The sequence below is a fragment of the Plectropomus leopardus genome, chromosome 3 (assembly GCF_026936395.1).
Source record: "Plectropomus leopardus strain MGB_pleo_1.0 chromosome 3, ASM2693639v1, whole genome shotgun sequence".
In the NCBI taxonomy this organism is placed as follows: Eukaryota; Metazoa; Chordata; class Actinopteri; order Perciformes; family Serranidae; genus Plectropomus; species Plectropomus leopardus.
Window position 1 is genome coordinate 23,625,794 of NC_142178.1, and position 17,798 is coordinate 23,643,591.

At 40.9% G+C, this 17,798-nt stretch overlaps 1 protein-coding gene across 1 annotated transcript in view; it reads left to right on the forward strand.

Annotated features, from left to right (window-relative positions):
* The first annotated feature begins 3,304 nt into the window (after positions 1-3,304).
* Positions 3,305-17,798, forward strand: part of LOC121942032 (uncharacterized) — a 75,276-nt gene continuing 60,782 nt past the window's right edge. Inside the window, exons 1-2 of the mRNA XM_088075903.1 lie at positions 3,305-3,475; positions 5,933-5,988. The gene's annotated coding sequence lies outside the window, so the exon portion shown is untranslated. The remainder of the gene's footprint in view (positions 3,476-5,932; positions 5,989-17,798) is intronic.

Genomic DNA, 17,798 nt, shown 5'->3' on the forward strand with positions numbered 1-17,798 from the left:
AGTATTAAAGTAATTTTATTCTGGTAAATGTAATTAAGTATTGAAAGTATAAGTAAAAGTACATGCGAGCCATCAGAATTTTGAGAATTTTTAACGTTATTTCTTCATCATATTTACACAACCGTAGAAATGGAGGCTACATAACACTTGGATAAAAAAACATTTATTTTTTTATTTTTTTATAACCTAAAGGATTTAAAGATCAAACTCATGTTTTTCCTACCCTCCCATTCTTTCATTCGTCCATCAGTCCCCTCCTTCTTTCTCCCTTGCTTCCCTATTTTGTAGTAACTGAAGTGCTCAGGGGAAATATAATATGGAGTAAAAGTAAAAGTTAACAGAAACATAAAAATTTAAGTTAAGTACAGATACTCCCAACAAATATTTAAGTATTGTAACAAAGTATTACTTTGTTACATTACACCACTGTGTATAAGTACTTAAAAAATCATTATTTTCTCACCTGCACAGGCATCGATAGTGGTAATTCAGTCATATAGCCAAATGTATAATAACATAACTCTTGCAGTATTGTTTTGTGTATTGATTCCTTTTGATGCGTTAGGCAAATTTTTTATACTTTAACTTACACTTTTGCAGGACTTTCATTTGTAATGGAGTATTTTTACACTGATACTTCTGCAAAAGGAATCTGAATACATCTTCCTCTGCAATCCATATGGTGGAGTTACTACACGGCCATGTACATGAGCCAAGTCTTTCAAGTATTTGAAAACCGATCCTTACATTTTGTTCTGTTCTGGAATAACTGAGCTTATAGGAAAAGCATGGAGATTTTCTGGAAGACTCTGGCTTTTTGAAAATGGAGAATATTATGTTACATCACAAACTGTGTCATGGGTGTTTGACTTTGTTTTTAAATACGGTCTAAAAAGTTTATTCTGGTAGCCACAGAATGAAGAATCACATGTGTTAGGCGGTGGAAAATCGGCTACAATGTGAATAAATCGCTGTGACCCGATGCGCAGCAATTTGTTGCCCTACAGTTGCACATACTGCAAGGCATCTTAATTTGGCTCGTGATAATACCAAACCAAATGTGGGACAAATCCTCTTTCATTCCCTTCTTCAGAAAAGTCACACGATAGCGATCCGAAAGGGAATGTCCAACCGTGGCAATTACTGGAGAAACAACAGCCCCCCTTTTTTTGAGTACACAGAGAATCTGAAATCAGTTACATTAGCGGCACCTGTTCTTACTTGGGGGTCTCCGGCACTCACCAGAGCCCCAGCTCAGCTTATCTACAGGAATCTGGAGCGGGAGGAATCCAGGAGGGGTTGGTTTGATTGTGGGCAATTATGGAAATGACTGTGTGTGCTATGAAGCCGTAGCAGACCCTGCCAGATCTGACCCCCCACCCTCTACATTCTTTACGTTACCCAACTGGAGACATTTCAGGACCAAGTATAGCCAAAGTGCTACTGCAGTATTCTGGATGTAAAGGAGGGAAGGAACAAGACCATATGCAGAGAAGGAATCCGCCACCACCACTGCCACTATCACCACCAACACTGGAGCTGCATGCAGAGGGAAAGAATATAACTGCATTGTGGAACAGCGTGAAAACATGTGGGATGCAGCTGTGGAGCAGAGAAGAGTACATCTGGTGGGAGAGATAGACCATTAGAGAGAATCACAGTTCGACAGACCACAGATCTAAGCTGACAGAGTCCTAGTGGGGCTCAGTGTAGACACACACATACACATGAAGAAATAAGCCTTATAAAGTCTTGCCACTTGCGATAGTTGCTTTCCACATTACTCAAAAGTAACATGGTTTTATTGGATTTATTGCGTCACATTTCAGGTGTGGAGATCAACCCTTTGAAATCTGAGCAAACTGGCTTGATTTCTTTCAAAAAAATGACGAAAAGGCAATAAGCGACCTAACAATAAAAGGCCTAAAAATGATTAAAGAAATAGTAAAGAAAATTACCTAAAATAAACCAACAAAAGAAAACAAAAAAAAACGACAACAAAGTGACCTCAAGAGAGTGCAAAAACATAAATTAAAATGATAAATACATAATTCTTCTTAATTATGAACACAGTTTCCTGGACGTTTTCCCTTTTTGGATAATACCTAATAATCTCCTCACAGCTAATTTTCAAGTTATTTTCTTGTCACTTTTTTTTTCTTTCAGTTTTTCAGACATTTCTTGTCAAATTGCTCATTGCCTTCTCCCATGTTTTCAAAAGAAATCAAACCAATTTTCTCAGGTTCAGTCGATGCAGATGGTTGTGGAAGGCATCTGAACGCAGCACAACAAAACTGATGCTCATCCAGGATCTAACGGGCTAGCTCAATTTGCGTTAATTTGGCTCATTTGGGCACATGCTTGCAACTCACTATTGATATAAATAAAACATTAACATGATAATTCCCTGAAAAGAGACCACCTGCTTTATCCTTTTATTTTTGCAAGGTCAGTGGGGAAATTCTCATGCACTCAGCATCTGACCCTCTGAGAGGATATCCCAGAGGATGATGGTTAGGTTTGTGTGTGACCACATAAGGATCAACAACATGAGTCTGGAGCTCTGCAAGCTCTCATTGCCGTCTCCACCGTTTCCCAGACTGAGGAGATGTTGAAAGTTTACTCTGTTCTCTCTGTCCATTCTGTTTCTGCATCGGTTGCTTCATAACTCAGCATCACAATCATGAGCACATACACCAGGACTGCTGACAGAGCTCTGTTTGTGCTTTTTAAATTTTTCCATTCCAAGCAGGTGAAACCACTACCTCACACCTCACAGTTCATAAGTCCACCTAAAGTTGTCTAAACATCTAAACACATAAACATTTTTATGGATTGCCATGAAATTTTGTACAGACATTCATGGTCCTTGGAGGAAAACTCTAAATGGCTTTGGTGTTCTCCAGACCTTTCTTCCAGCACCATCCCGAGGCTCACATTTGCGGCTTTGAGTGAAACCCCTTACCAGCTATTGAATGGATTGCAATGAAATTTGTTGCACACATTCATGTTGCCCTCCAAATAAATTGCGATCACTTGATTGATTGATTTGTTGGCTTTTAAGGGATCCTCAGGTCACAAATTCCAATTTGTCACATTTCTCTATAAAAAAAGAATGCACCCATATTCATACATAGTCCAGTATTTTGAAAGGTGTCAAGTGGTGGATGGGTTAGGGTCACAAAAACAGTGTAATGTCCCTTTACAAACATGGTGAAAGATCAGCCAATCAGGAACGATAGTCCCGCCCCTAGCTGAACTTGATTGACAGGTTACGACGTCACTGCGTGATCTTGAGCGTGTGTATGTGAGGAAAAGAGAGGAAACGAGCAGGTATGATGGCGACAGGAGAGAAGAGAGTTAACGGACGGAATTAAAGTTAATAGAGTTGATAAAAGTGAATGTATGAACAAGTTAACGAACCAACACAGAGGGCAAACTGAGGAAAAGCAACCGGGAACTCGGGAAAATCTCGGTAAGCTAGCGAACTACATGATACTAACATTGCTAATTGCGCGTGCAGTGCTACATTGCTCGCACCATTTTGAGTGTTGTGATGACGTTTATTGCCTCAGCACTGTGGTTATTGATTGTTGATAGTGTTGAAGCATAAAGCTGTTAATTAGCCGTCCTAATACAACTGAAAGTAGTAACCTGAGGCTCAGGTTAGCTGAGCACAGCTGCATTATGTTCGTTTCTTTTTTTTAAAGATTAGCTGAGTGAATTTCACAGCACTGTTAGTAAAGAGAAGGTAATCAAAAATACTACTGTTACATGTACGTCAAAGACGTAATGTCATTTGTGGGGCGCTAACTGGTATGATAACATATGAACTGTTGTGCGTGCCAGTCGGAGGATATAATAGGAGCTGCTCTATGATAATACATTGGATGGTTGCAAGTAAGCGCACAGCAGCACAAGAGACGTCTCTCCACAAGATAGGGCTCTTTGCAGGGTATTCATGCAAGGACTTTTTACCTGTTCCTGCGCATCCAACATTTTCTAGTTATGCAGAGAAGAGAACCATACTGTAGACCTGGGTTTTTGATTGGCTGCCCCCTACAGTTTGGGAGAATATTGATTTGAGAAACTGCACAGATATCCAAACTTTTCCTCATTATGATCCAGCCTCAGCCCATCATCTTGCTATTATCCGTGCATAAAGCATATATGAGCCTCACAGAGCTGCAAGCCTGACTGTTGACTCTTGTTAAGAGTTTTGCATTATGAACCTTTTGTAAACTTGCATAGAAACGTATGACAAAGGTATTATCTGAAGGAAGATAGTGGCAGGTACTTATCTGACGGTATGACTGTAGTGTGCTCACCTCTACCATACGGTGCATATAAGCATTACCATTGCAGAGTGAAAAGATCCAGCTTCCTTTAACACTCCACATTCACACTGCTGAAATCACACCGCATCATACCATTTTTCTCAGCCCCACCACCAACATGAAATTATTAACTTCAGCCCACTGCTAACAGCAATTCAGCCATGTGCGTACTTTTCTTTCATGGCTTCCATCCCTCACCTTGCAGCACACAGCAGCATTGTGTTACTCTCACACCTTCTTTAATGGCCCAGCTTCGGCAATTGCAAGCCCTAAGGCATACAGAACTCGGAAAGTGTTCACAATGTCATTAATAGTCCCGACAACAGCTTAATGAGCCTCGGCCATCTGTTTATGAAAGCTTCAGGGAAAAGTGAGAGAGAAACAAGAAAATCAGATCCAGTAGCGATTTCCAGCTGTGTGAGCGCGCCTGATATCCACTTGAACTTTTCTAAACACATGAGGACATTTTAAGTGTAGTGACTTATGCAGCGTCATCTTCAGTGAGTCAGTGACTGAGCCTGGGCTGTCTGCCCGGTATCAACAGCCTCTAAATCACTGGCTTCAACCATCGGACCACACTACCTCGCCTTTAGCTTCCTCGCCCCTCCTTCCTCTGTACCACCCCAGAGTGTCCTTAGGCCTTGTTTGGCTAAAGTATACACATGGCATGAATAACTGAAGCCACCCAGAGCTCCCTGGCGCAGTGGCACGAGACACATACCAGGTTGCACAAGTCGAGAAGACGAAGTGTCCCGTCACTGTTTACGCGATACTCAATGCCTGATGCATACAAATACACACAAATACAATGACATAGCTCCAGGGAGATAAATACAGCAGCATTGGCTTGCATTGCTTTGAACAGGAAACTGATCAGCCAGATAGATGCCTTTCCAGATTTGTCGTCACAGTGGCTCTTTAGATTACAACACAGGGAGCTTAGAAGTGGTCATTCTACCTCTCAAGAGTCTCAAATCTCTCTCTTCACTTTGATCATGTCTTTCCTAATTTGAAAGCAAAAGGAAGACAGGCACTGAGGTGACCAGTCCTGTTAGTACTTGGCCAGTTGCCTCTAGCCTACTTTGAAAGGGACTATTTCTACTTCCTCCCTGTTTCTTTGGTCCTCTCTGAACCCTTTAATAGAAAATAGCACAATCCCCCAAAAGGCTAGACGGAGGTTAATTTGCAGATTGATGCCTCTTTGTGGCCACTTGTTTGTAAAGATCCCAAAGTAGTACCATGTTAGGCACTGTACTTATTTCCAGGTTGTTGTTGGAATTTTTTTGGTGGTGGTGGTTGTGGTGGGGGGGTTCTGAGGACAGAGGGTTGTCGTATGCTGTAAAATCCTCTGAGGCAAATTGTGATTTGTGATAATGGGCTTTATAAATAAAATTGAGAAATTGAAAATATGTGTGCAAATTATAGATTCATTACAGCCTAGAATCACTGAGCTGCAAATGAATTTGGTGGGATGGGGTGGGCGGGCGGGTGGGCGAGTGGTGGTAAGTATAGTCTGGTGTGGGCAGCAATGATGGTGGTCCCTGACTGTCGATGCTCTCTCCCGTCTTTCCCTCCCTTTGCTCCCTCATTCCCAGTACCCCGCCGTCCTCAGCCCATCTGTTCCTGCTTGGCCTCTCAGGCTCTCCATCAGGTAGGCCCGAGCTATTGAGTGCTCCTCTCATCTTATGGCATCCAAATAAGTCAAGCAGAGTGTGTGTGTGTGTGTGTGTGTGTGTGTGTGTGTGTGTGTGTGTGTGTGTGTGTGTGTGTGTGTGTGTGCGTGCGCGCGCGCGCATGTGCGTGTGTGCGCGAGCCTGCAAGACTGTGGTTTTTACACTTTATGCACTGTCTAGAACGTTTGATAAATAAGGGCTCACCAATGTCATGAGCAGGCAACACATTGTCATCCCAACTTGTCAGTGGACCTTCATGTCTGATTATGATAAGCCAGGTATTCTCCTGCATCTGTTGTTGGCATTCCTGAACAGTGTGTTAATTTACATTATATGCATTGTGTCTTTTGTTCCTGGCGTTGGTTGCAGCATCCTGTAACATCAACAGCAGATGCAGAGGGATACGTAGAGCATAACATTAGATGCGAAAGTCCACTGACAAAGTGGCAATAAGTGATGACTTTGGATAAGAACGTGTTGGTATTATACTATGAGCATCTGTATCTGACACAGACGTTCGCTGACAACGGGGCAGTATATGACAAGCTGGGTTGTTGCCCGCTACCTCTGAAATTGATGGGCCCGGTGTGTATCATACCGCCGCGAAAGGTGCCTGGAAAGATTTAGTGTAAAGAAGTGTGTACTCTACCCTTGTTGTCCTCATTCGACAGCATGATATTCTAATGCCATTTTTTTTCACGTATTATTTTGTCACCATCTTAAAACCAAGCAGTGTTGCTCCTTTTCCGAACAATTCTGCCTTTATTAAGATCCATGCCAGTTAGTTTATACCCCAAATTCTTCCTTGCTTGGTGGATATGGAAGGCATCAATTCTCACTCTAAACTTGGACATTTCGTCTGAGGAAACTTGCCTGCAGTGTTGCTTTACCGACACGTACTGTATATTGAACTTTTATCACTAAACAAAAAGGTTAGCAGACACACTGGCCAGATGAATCAATTCCACCCTTATTTAGATTAAGCAAATGGAAAGTATCTTACTATTTGGGAAAGTAGCTCTCAAGGTGGTCCTCAGCTTGGAGGGATGATTGGTATGATAGTGCAGTGCTGTATGAGTTCCCTCAAAAGTGGACATTATATGGTATTCCCAGGGCTTGTGGTCATTTTGTGAAATCACGGTTTACACAGCTTCTTTGCGTTGGGATCGTTTTACAACAGAAGGAAAAGAGGTGAATGGAACAGGCGCTCCGAAAGGCAGTTAGGTGTGGTGTGGAATCATTCTTGAGATGTTTTTTTCCTTTCATCCCGCCATACAAAGGTCACTGTTTGGGAACCCACTGTGTTTTATTGTCCCAGGGAATTGTTTTGAGGTCTCATTTCAGAGTAATATTTCCTTGTCTGGCCCTTGTTCTTTTATATCAAAAAGCCAAAGTGAAAACTTCCCCTTTGTCTGGGATCTGGTTACCAAGCATGACTCATTTTTATAATGTGCCAGCCTCCCCTGTCAGGATGTTTTTGTTCTAATCCCTTTCAGTTAGTCCATGGTACGTCTGCTAGAAAACACTGCCCAGTTATTACAGTATACATTTTCATATTGCCTCCCTTAATGTAATTCAAACTGTGGTCTCCTTTGTGTTTTTGGTTCATGCAAGCCATGGAAGGTATTTGGTGGTAGCTTTGATTCAACAGCTTGAAAACTGTAACGTGCCAGATTTGCTACTGCTTTTGTTAGCCTCACTTGCTCTAAACTCAGTGTGACATCAACATGTTTCATTATTTATGTCCAGGTGCATTTCCACCTTGCCCCTGCTATTACTCTTTATGTATCACCTAACACTTAAATAGCTACAAAGTCTCCAGATTGGTCATGCACGGCTGTGTGTTAGTCAGATGTGTTTTACCTCCTCATGGCCTTAAGGTTCTCATTAGCAGCAGAGCGAGCACTGTGTCAGAAGGTGGTCTTCATGTTGGCCCCAGTGAAGGCAGCTTTGAGTCAGTCACTATGTTTTTTCATGCACATGAGAGAACAGGTTACTGTGAAAAAATATGGTTAAATTTGGAAATCACAGAATTGATTCTATGTGTACCATAACAACCAGGTTATTGTAAAATCTGGAGTTGCTACATGCAGAAATCAGGTTTCTTCTGGCATGTTTTTGAGCAAAGTGTTATTGATAAGTTATGTGACATTATGTGACTTTAATTTATTGTACAAGCATTTGGACCAGCTGTCTTAGTGTCAGTTTCACTTTTAGTTAGACTTCGGATAAATTTTTAGGATACAAGTATGCACAGCTACCAGTAAAAATATTTCTTGTCTTTGCTACATTGAAATATTTATCATGCAAAGCGACATCACTTTTCTTGTGCTGCTTTGAGGCAAATTTCACAAGAATTTAAACACAAGCAACTTGGTGCGATTTGTTTCAAAAACATGGAAGAAAACAGACAATGAGCATTTTATTAAGAAATGTTCTACAAATTGCAAGAAATGAGTAGACGTACAAAACTGTTTTGAAACTTATGTTACAAAATGATTCTACTTTTTTAAACACTTTTTTCCTGGTAATTTCTTTTTTGCTTTTTTATTTTTTCTTTGTGCTATATGTATGTGTTTATTTTCTTTTTTTAAACTATTTTTTTTATCGCTAATTTTTGGTGCTCATTGCCTTATTTCCATGTTTTTGAAAGAAATCAAGCCAATTTTCTCAGGTTTTAAAAGGTTAAGAAACACAAATAAGTATATTCATGGCCAAGAAACCCAGATTTTTCTTCTTATTTACACAAATAATTCAAGATATTGCAAAAATATGACAGTAACCCTGTCACCAAAGTGCCTGTAAATGCACTGTGTGATTGAGCAGTTGTGTCCCCGGCCTTGGCCCTCTCCCAGCAGGGTTCATCTCAGACGGATGGGGTCACTGCCCTGTCTGCCACTGTATGTCCCCCTCCCATTCCTCAAACCCTCCATCACACTGACACTAGGACAGACGAGCTGTCTCTGACATGGTCCGAAACCCGCAGATGTCTTCCATAAATGTGCGTAAGCCTGTCCGCACAAGAGCACAAAAACAGGCAAACAGTTGCAGGCTTATTACCACTAAACACTCAAAAACGTAAACACTGCATCATTATCTTCGTACTCCCGTCATAGCCGTTTAAAGCAGACAACAAATTAACGAAAGTCAGTGACCATAAACACAGGCTACATGTTTGTACTTTCTTGTGGGAAAGATAATTTTGTAAATAATTTAGGAAACAAAGAATAAATCAAGACAGTGTAAAACACCAAGTTTATCTTCAGCTAATTGCAAAGATACAGAACAGAGCTTGCTGGGTGCAGTCCCCACTGTGCTACATTCCAGATGCTGATAGCAGTATTGGACCACCAAGGACTTTAAGTATACTTACATGACTTGAGATGTACAAAGTCTCTGATAAAATGTTTCCTTCTGCTGCTTATCCATCCTCTCCTTGTCAGAGAGGCATTTTTTGTCTGAAAAGTGGCGTCTCCTGTTTAACAAGTCTATAAGCAGAAGTTTGAATTCTGTGCATGTACATGGCCTGAAACTGCAGCAGAATTTTAAAATCAGATCATACTGCATCATTGAGCCTGACTTAAGTATCTCAAAAACTACTGGATGGATTGCTAGAAGATTTGGAATTTGGTAAGACTTGTCTCCCTAAGGACAAACACTGATAACGTTAGTGATCCTCTGACTTTCCTGTAGTGCCATCATTAGATCTGCTGCTCCAGTATTTTGGTGTATGCCCAAATAAAACTAATGACATTCCCATGAGCTGAAGCTAAACTTTGTGCTTTGTGCTTCTAACATGGTTAACATTGTAAACATCACACATGCTCTCCACCACCATGTTAGCATTACATTGTGAGCATATTTGCATGCTTGAAGCACCATGTGGCTGACATACTCACTCACTCACTAAGCTGCTAGCATGTCTGTTGACTTGTGTTTTAATTTTGTGAACACCACAAATTAAATTCCATTCACTTTCATTAAATTGAGGCAGGGTGTTCTCATGCATTGTTTGTACGTTTACCTACAAAAAGTAATGTACCACAATTTGTCTATAACACGCAATCATGAGCCAGTAATATAACCCACATAGTCTTGAGGCTTTGATAACGTGACTAATGGGCTGATGGGAGTAAAGAAGAAAAGCCTACATAAAGAGGCAGATTGAAGTGATGAATTTGTCAAACAAACACATGACTTTTCCGACATTTCAGTTTTCAGGAGTGAGTTCATTTTGAGTTATCAGTGTTCCAACGGTCATGGAAAACCTGGAAAAGTCATGGAATTTCACAACATTTTCCAGGCCTGACAAGGTTATGGAAAACAGTAAAAATCATTGAAAGTTTTGAAAAAGTAGTGGATTTCGTTGTGTAAAATGAAATTGTTACAGTAATCTCCCATGGCTAACTGTCCATGTTATGTAACATAACAGCAAATTTATTTTCTGAAGCTGTCGACATAAAGTAGATCTAATATGCAGCAATGTGCAATGTTTTATCTTCACATACATTTCTTCATTTTCTCCCCACTTTCCTTCTCTCCTGCAATGTACACTTCTAACTGAAATTATGTTTGAATAGAGTTTGAAAAAGGCCGGGCGAGTAGGAAATAAACTTTTCTTATATTTTCCATAATGAGCCCTCAAAAAGTCATGGGAAAGTTTTGAGATTTTGTCATTGAAAATGTGTGGGAACCTTGAGTAATTTTGATATACATTGTCTACATATTTCTTTTCTCAGGTCTAACCCACAGAACTTACTTGCCCAAAACTAGCTCAACACTAACACCTAACCATGTGTCTTTTGCTACACCTAACCTAACTGTATGTTAAATATGTAATTTCAGATAAGTATGTAATGTGATGACATCATTCATGGGGCACGGACTTGTTAGGTATCATACAAACCTGTGTATAACTTTACTTTCCATGATCCAGCCCTTTAATTAAGGGGTCTGTTTTAAAATCCATCTGGTACTTACTGTACATAATCGTGAACAGCAACATTGTTGAATGGTGGCCTGCATGAGCAGGTGTTTGACGTCGATACTCATAGTTGTCCAGTTTGTGTTAATTTGCTGTAAAATACTGACTTTATTCAGTCTTTGGCAGAGGAATATAAAGAAGGAAATGGGATGTCTTGCCAACATCAAACCACAAGTGGAACCAGTATTCCTTTTACACAATGTCTTTGATTAGTAAGGCTGTTATGATTTTACAGGCCAAGACATAGAAGCCATATGGCATGTTTTTTATTAAGATGCTAAATGAACTGAGCCTTTATGTTCTTGTGGTGCACTCAGCCCACCAAAAGAGCTCTGTGAATTCTGATATCCAAGGGAGAATTGACCGAACTCGACAACGCTGGTGAGATAAACCAGTGAGAAAATTAAAGGATGGGTTGTTCATAAATCATTTGTACACCACAGTGCAACATTCGGATGCATTTCAACACTTGTTCTTCCTTGGGAAAGTGGATTTTTTCCCTACCAATCTTTCACAACCTGTGGCTTGCATGCTGTTTCAGGGAGAAGGAGACTGCCAAGTATCACTGCGTACTCCAAATATTTGTGTGGTCAACTGGACAGTGCTGTTGCGGTTGGATCCCATCAGTGATGCTCAAACATTGTTGAACTTGCTTCATGTTTTACACTGTACTGTTCAAGTGTTGTTTGGTTTGCTGTTTAGTTATTCAGTGAATAAAATGTAGCAGTTGTTCCAGAGAGGAGATGTTGATTTCCGTTGTCCTGTTCTAACTGAGCTGCATGAACATTTGGTACACATTACAGCACTTTCGTGCTAATTAATTACTAAACAGAAATTACAACAGTGCTGTATATCTATGGATGTTTGATTAATTTGTGGATTATTACCAGAAAGTGAGTACTTTGAAAGGTTTGCTTTAAAAGAAAAAAGGGGGGGGGGGGGGGAAATACATGGTAATTTTTTGGAAATTCCTTATCCATCAACCTCATTCATTAACACTTTTTTAGTTTCTCGTTAGTATCTCCTTAGGCTCTCCGCAGGGCTACCCTATAGCTTTATGTAGTGAGAAATTAATTCTATGGATATCAATACTGGTTTCTAAGAGGTCAATAAAGGTTAGTGGCAGTCCTCGGTGCACAAAAGTCAAGAATAATATATTTTATATTCATCAGCATGCACACCTTGTATGGGTCTATATGGGCTTACAAAAATTTGACATGCATTTCAGTCAGTGCGGTCCACTGATCAGATAACCCAGTCCAGTCACCAGAAGAAATGTTTGCTTTGTACGTTTCTGCAAACCACAGTCGACATAGTCTAAAAGTTGACTTTGTTATATGAAGGTGGAGGGGATGGTGAATGGCATGATACACAGGTGAGATGTGGGCCAAGCTACAGACTAATTTGAGAGCAACAAACCAATTGTTTGTAGTGAGATTCCAGCATTTTTTTAGCTACCAAATGTGGTTGTTTTTCAGCAACTGTTTTCTGTGTTTCCAGCAGGGTTTAAGCAAACAAACATGGCCATTTCTGTGTTTCCAGGGGCTTTTTAGCTGACAAACATGGGCGTTTTTTAGCAGCCTGGATAGAGCCCTGAAATGCAGTTGTTTTTCTACCATGAAAAATTGATGTTCGTTAACCGAACCATTACTGAATTTCCACCAAAAGTGGATATTTAAATCTTAAACTGAAACTAGAAAACTAAAACTCTACCTTTCTTAACTGACTTTCGATTTTCAATGCACATGTATCAAACAACCTTTTTTTCTTTCTTTTGCATCAGACATGCAGTTTGTGTTTGATTTTTCCCCCCTTACAATGTTTACTGTCTGTTTCAAACCCCAATATTTTCCACTGAGTCGCTTCAAACGTTGTGCTTTATCTCTGTCTAGCTAACTAATAAACAGTAACAACATTATCTGGTAATCAAAATAGTGTTTGGCATTATGGGTAGCCACAGTCGCAATATGCAAACTTCTATCATTGTTAGAATACAGCTCAGTTACTGTGAGCTCTGTCTTGATTCATCACCACTGTGGACCTCCAGTGTAGACGGAAATGTAACTTGAGAGTGTAACACAAACTTGAACACATTAAAAAAGTGGAGAAAAAAAATCTCCTCATTTATTGGAAATGGCGTGGTCTCCAGGATCGACCGCAAAATGCTGGACATCCTTAAATCACTGTGCCTGCAGCCTCATTAGCGAGCAGCAAAGGGGAGGAAGCCATATTTTAGCAAATGTTTGCATACCCAAGTGTGACAACTTCACCAGTGGCCAAACACAGAGGTGTCATGTGTTTGTACCTGTCTTTGTTGAATGCTTAGCAACCAGTGGCACAGTCATTTATGACTCTTGTAGATACACGATAAAATTATTTTCCATCATAACATACAGTCTCAACGAACTCCTTTCAAACTTTAAATTTATAAGCAAGTTGCTGAATGTTTTTTTGAGAAGGTAGTGATGTAAAAAATTAGCTGGTGGCTGAGTCATATAGACATTGAGACTTTTTGTTCTGCAGCTGTGATGTATTAATTGCAAAATTATACAAAATATAATCGCTGTTGCAATGCCACTCACCCGGCAACTTTCCAAAATGGAACTGCAGTCACCTTTGCCATGTTTCTGGTCTTGTTATCAACATTTAAGACTGACTTGTCATGTGCGCCTTCAATTTGTTTAATGCAAAATTGTAATATTTTGTTTTGGTGGGACAGTGTTGCTCGTGAGAGCACACCGCAGCCCCTGGACATTATTTAAAGCATTGACTTCACAGCTTGGATTGTTTTTGTTTTTTTCCTGTGGTGTCAGAATGATAGTTAGTGCACAGTCAGTACAATTTGACGTTTCAAGTCAACAAAATATCACATAGCGTTTTAAAGCCAAATACTATATTGACACATAGATACATAAAGGAGGCTGTGCAGTACACAGATTATGCCAATGATAATTGTTTAGCGAGTTGTTTGGACTGGCTGTGTGTCACAGTGTGTAGTCCTGGCTAAATATTTACTGGGTGCTGGGAGGGTTTAGAAGGCATGCTTGGCCAAGCTCGTGTCTCTGGTTCGGGAGCAAGGAGACTGAGGACTGGTGGGATGGTGAAGTCATCACCACCGACTGATGTCGTTTGCGAGCCAGTGACGTTCACTCCTGACCCTTTTACCATTTAGGGGGCCCTGGACTGATATGAGTGTTATTGACCCTGAGGCCATGCGTGGCATGTTTGGGGTCTGCAGAATATATCCCAAGCTTTAACCTATACAACAGAGCCAATTATAGCTGCAAAAGGCCAAACAATACAATCCATCAGTCAGGTTTCTTGGGTAAACAGGAATGGGCGGCCCATGTCGGGGTGTAAACTCCAAATCCCAGAGAAGCTAAGGGTCAGTGGAGCTGTTTGATTGTCTAATTGGGGGTTGGACTCTGTGTGAATGTGAGTGTCTGAGAAAAAGAGAGAATGAGATAAAAAAAAAAGGAGAGAGTAAGGGCAACTCTGTGTGTGTGTGTGTGTGTGTGTGTGTGTGTGTGTGTGTGTGTTTGTGTGTGTTTGTGTGCGCGCGCGTGTGTGCGTGTGTGTGCATGCGCATCACTGCGCAAACACTACGGGCCTGGAGGCACTGAGACACCTAATGAATGTGTGTTTGTCCTTCAGACCCCACACACCTCTGTTTATTTGAACATGGGATAGTGTTCCTGAGCTGTTTTATCCTCCCTGTGTTTGCCACTTAACACGTGCACCGCAGGGTTGGCCTGTGCATCAGTGCAAACCACTTTTTTTTTTAAATGAGGGAAATATCAGTCGGCCTGACATTAATGATAGACAAACAAACTTTATCTTGTAGTTTGTGGATACAGTGTTCCTCTTCATTATTGTTCAGTCTTCATTATAGACTGGGGTGATAATCCAAACAGCTCCAGCGCAGACAGTGCCAAGGGCAACGGGCCAGCGGAAGATTGGCGGTCGGTTTAGTGTCAATGATGTGGTGATGTGGGTCAGGGATAGCAGCAGCAGCGATCATTGCACAGTGGCTAAGAGCCCAGCCAGACCACCGGGGAGGAGGCCTTCACCTCTTTTCTCAGCCATCAATCACTCACATACATATAAGCAAAGATAGATACAAGCAAACAGAGCCAGACGCTCATCCTTACACCTCGCCATTATGTATAATTTACACTTACTCTCAGCCAGAATGACCAACAATGAAAAGATGTTGAAATTTACACTTTACTGTATATTATTCATGCCAGATCTTTGGTTCCCAAGCATTGATTGATGCAGCATGTGTTTTTAGTCAGTGACCAATGTTTATTTTTTTATATTTTATTTTTATAACATTCCCTTTATTATGTTAAACTCTTTTTTAGCTCAGTCCCTCAAAGGCTTCACAGAATGAACCCTAAAGACTGGAGATTGCTCAAACCACACTACTTTTTCATGATGTGTCCTCTTTCCACGTCAGCTAACAGCCACGAAGGATGACTTGTTAATGCTAAAAGTGACAATAGTAATAGTAGTCTAAAAGTTTAATCCTACCTGCCAAAAGGCGTTTTAAAAAAGGTCAAATTGTCACATAGACAACCACAGAAAGTTACAAAAATTGTCAGACGCAAACCCATCGAAATTTGATGTTGAAAACATGAAGGAGGAGGTTGTTTCAGATGCTTTTTGACCATCTGACAAGCACTTTGGTTAAAGCTTGACAACGCCTTAAATCCCCAAGGTCAAACAAGGCCATAATAAACACTGACCTCTAGCTTTACACTCACAGATAAGGAGGTTAATGTCTCCTATATCAGGTCCAGACCCTCTTGAATGTTTTGTGCCCTATCTAGTCTACTTAGGGAGAGGGCAAACTAAAATCACCCTGGCAGCACTGATGGACAAAGCGGGCTCTGTGGATGGACAAAATGCCCAGATACAGACAAAACCTCTTCAAATGCATATTTAGTTGGACAGAAAACCTGCATAAAAGGGATCATTAGAAAAGAGTTACTATTCACGACCCATTTGAGTGTTTAAGATCAGTAGAAACTGGTCTTTACAGATATTTTAATAAAAAAAAACATCATCACAGCTGATCAATAAACGTGCACTTGCTTCACTCATGGTTCCTCTTGTGCAGGGAGAATATTACCCTAAAATATGAGTTAAAAAAGTCCCTCAAAACAGCGTTCTAAGGGTGCATGCCCCAATATATGAGACTGCACCTGACCAAAAGTCTGCTCCCATTTATTGTGTATTGGGAAGCGACTGATTTCCCGTGCAAAGCATGCTGGAATACCGGAGACGCGAACCGAGCTGGCGGCGTGACCAGAGGAAGCGTCAATTTAAAAAATTCAAACTTATCTCACATCAAAACAACACCCTTAAGCTGCACCTCCAGTGACTTTCTGAACAGCTCTGCATAAATTCAGGAAATAACTTAAGTCAAACTTTCTGTGGTAGAGAATGTGGTGAGGGATTGTGGATGGACACCAGTGACAAGTGGGGCAGGGCGGACGTGAATTTAGGCGAATTGGTCGCTTATAGTGGGGCATCATTTCTTGTTCTTGCGGTGTGGACAATAAAAAAAGGGTGGTTCTTAGAACTATTAAAAAGTTCCTCTGGTCTGAAAATGCCCAAGGGCTCTATAATTTTTTAATGAAATTTTTATAGTGATTTACAATCTTTACAAACTACAGTATATCAGCCTTTGTTGGTGGTAGCACACTAATGTCCTGGACTTTGTATCTTTGTCCCTGGTGTTTCATATTACCAAAAGGATTCCCTCTGCACCAAACCTGCTCAGCGTTATGTCAGTAATGGTGAAGTGTGTCTTTGACCTTTGAGATCTCTGTGTGTCTTCTGTGGAGGCCTGCTACTCATCGGCTGTTCGCTGTTTCATGCTGCTATCACAACTGACAGTTATTAATGTTTATCTGCAGTTGTCTGGTTATGGTTATCTGCATGAAATTCACCATGAAAGTGGCGATTAGAGGGATGAGAGGAGTGTCTGGAGGTGTCAGAGAATTTGTGAAAGTTAAATATTTATAGCATCGTGATTAGGATGGTGATTTTCGGATTTGCCTGAGTTTTATGATGAAATTAAGGTTTGGAAATCTACCATATAATTCCTGTAATGATAACTAAAATCTTCAGTTTTTCTCTCTTCTTAAACAACTTCACACCACACACATACAGATATGCATGTACTACTACTACTACTACTATTATCACTCACACACACACACACACACACACACACACACACACACACACACACAGAGGCTGCCCTGATGTAGCACCTCTTTAATTCACACCAGCACTTGCTATTCTTCGCTGGTGGTGTGATAGTATTCACTGAGAGTCGTTCCTCCTGAGTCTTTCAGTTGTCTCAAACACTCTACTTCAGCGCACGGCCTTATTGCCCACCCAAAGAGGTTATAGGGATTCTCGACTGCCCTCTCTCTCCCTAAGTGGGTGGTCCTCTGGGGTATGGCTGAGGCACAGGTGGAGCATTGTAGGGGTGCTCACAAAAATAACCCCCCTCGCTCCTCACCAACAACCCCTCTCCCCACCCGTCTTTGCCACGCCTGCTCCACGGAAAGGTGGACTAATTTTTGCAGAACCCTCCATTAGACCAGTAAGGCACTGAATACTGAAGATGAAATGTTGACACACACAAACCTGTGTGTTAGCCTCTCTGGGAAAAGCTCATATACAATACAGCATTCTCACTCTAGTAAGTGATTCCAAATGAGCTTTGTCAGGGGCCTTGGAAAATATACTTCTTAATAAAGTTTTTATCACAAAGGCTGTGGG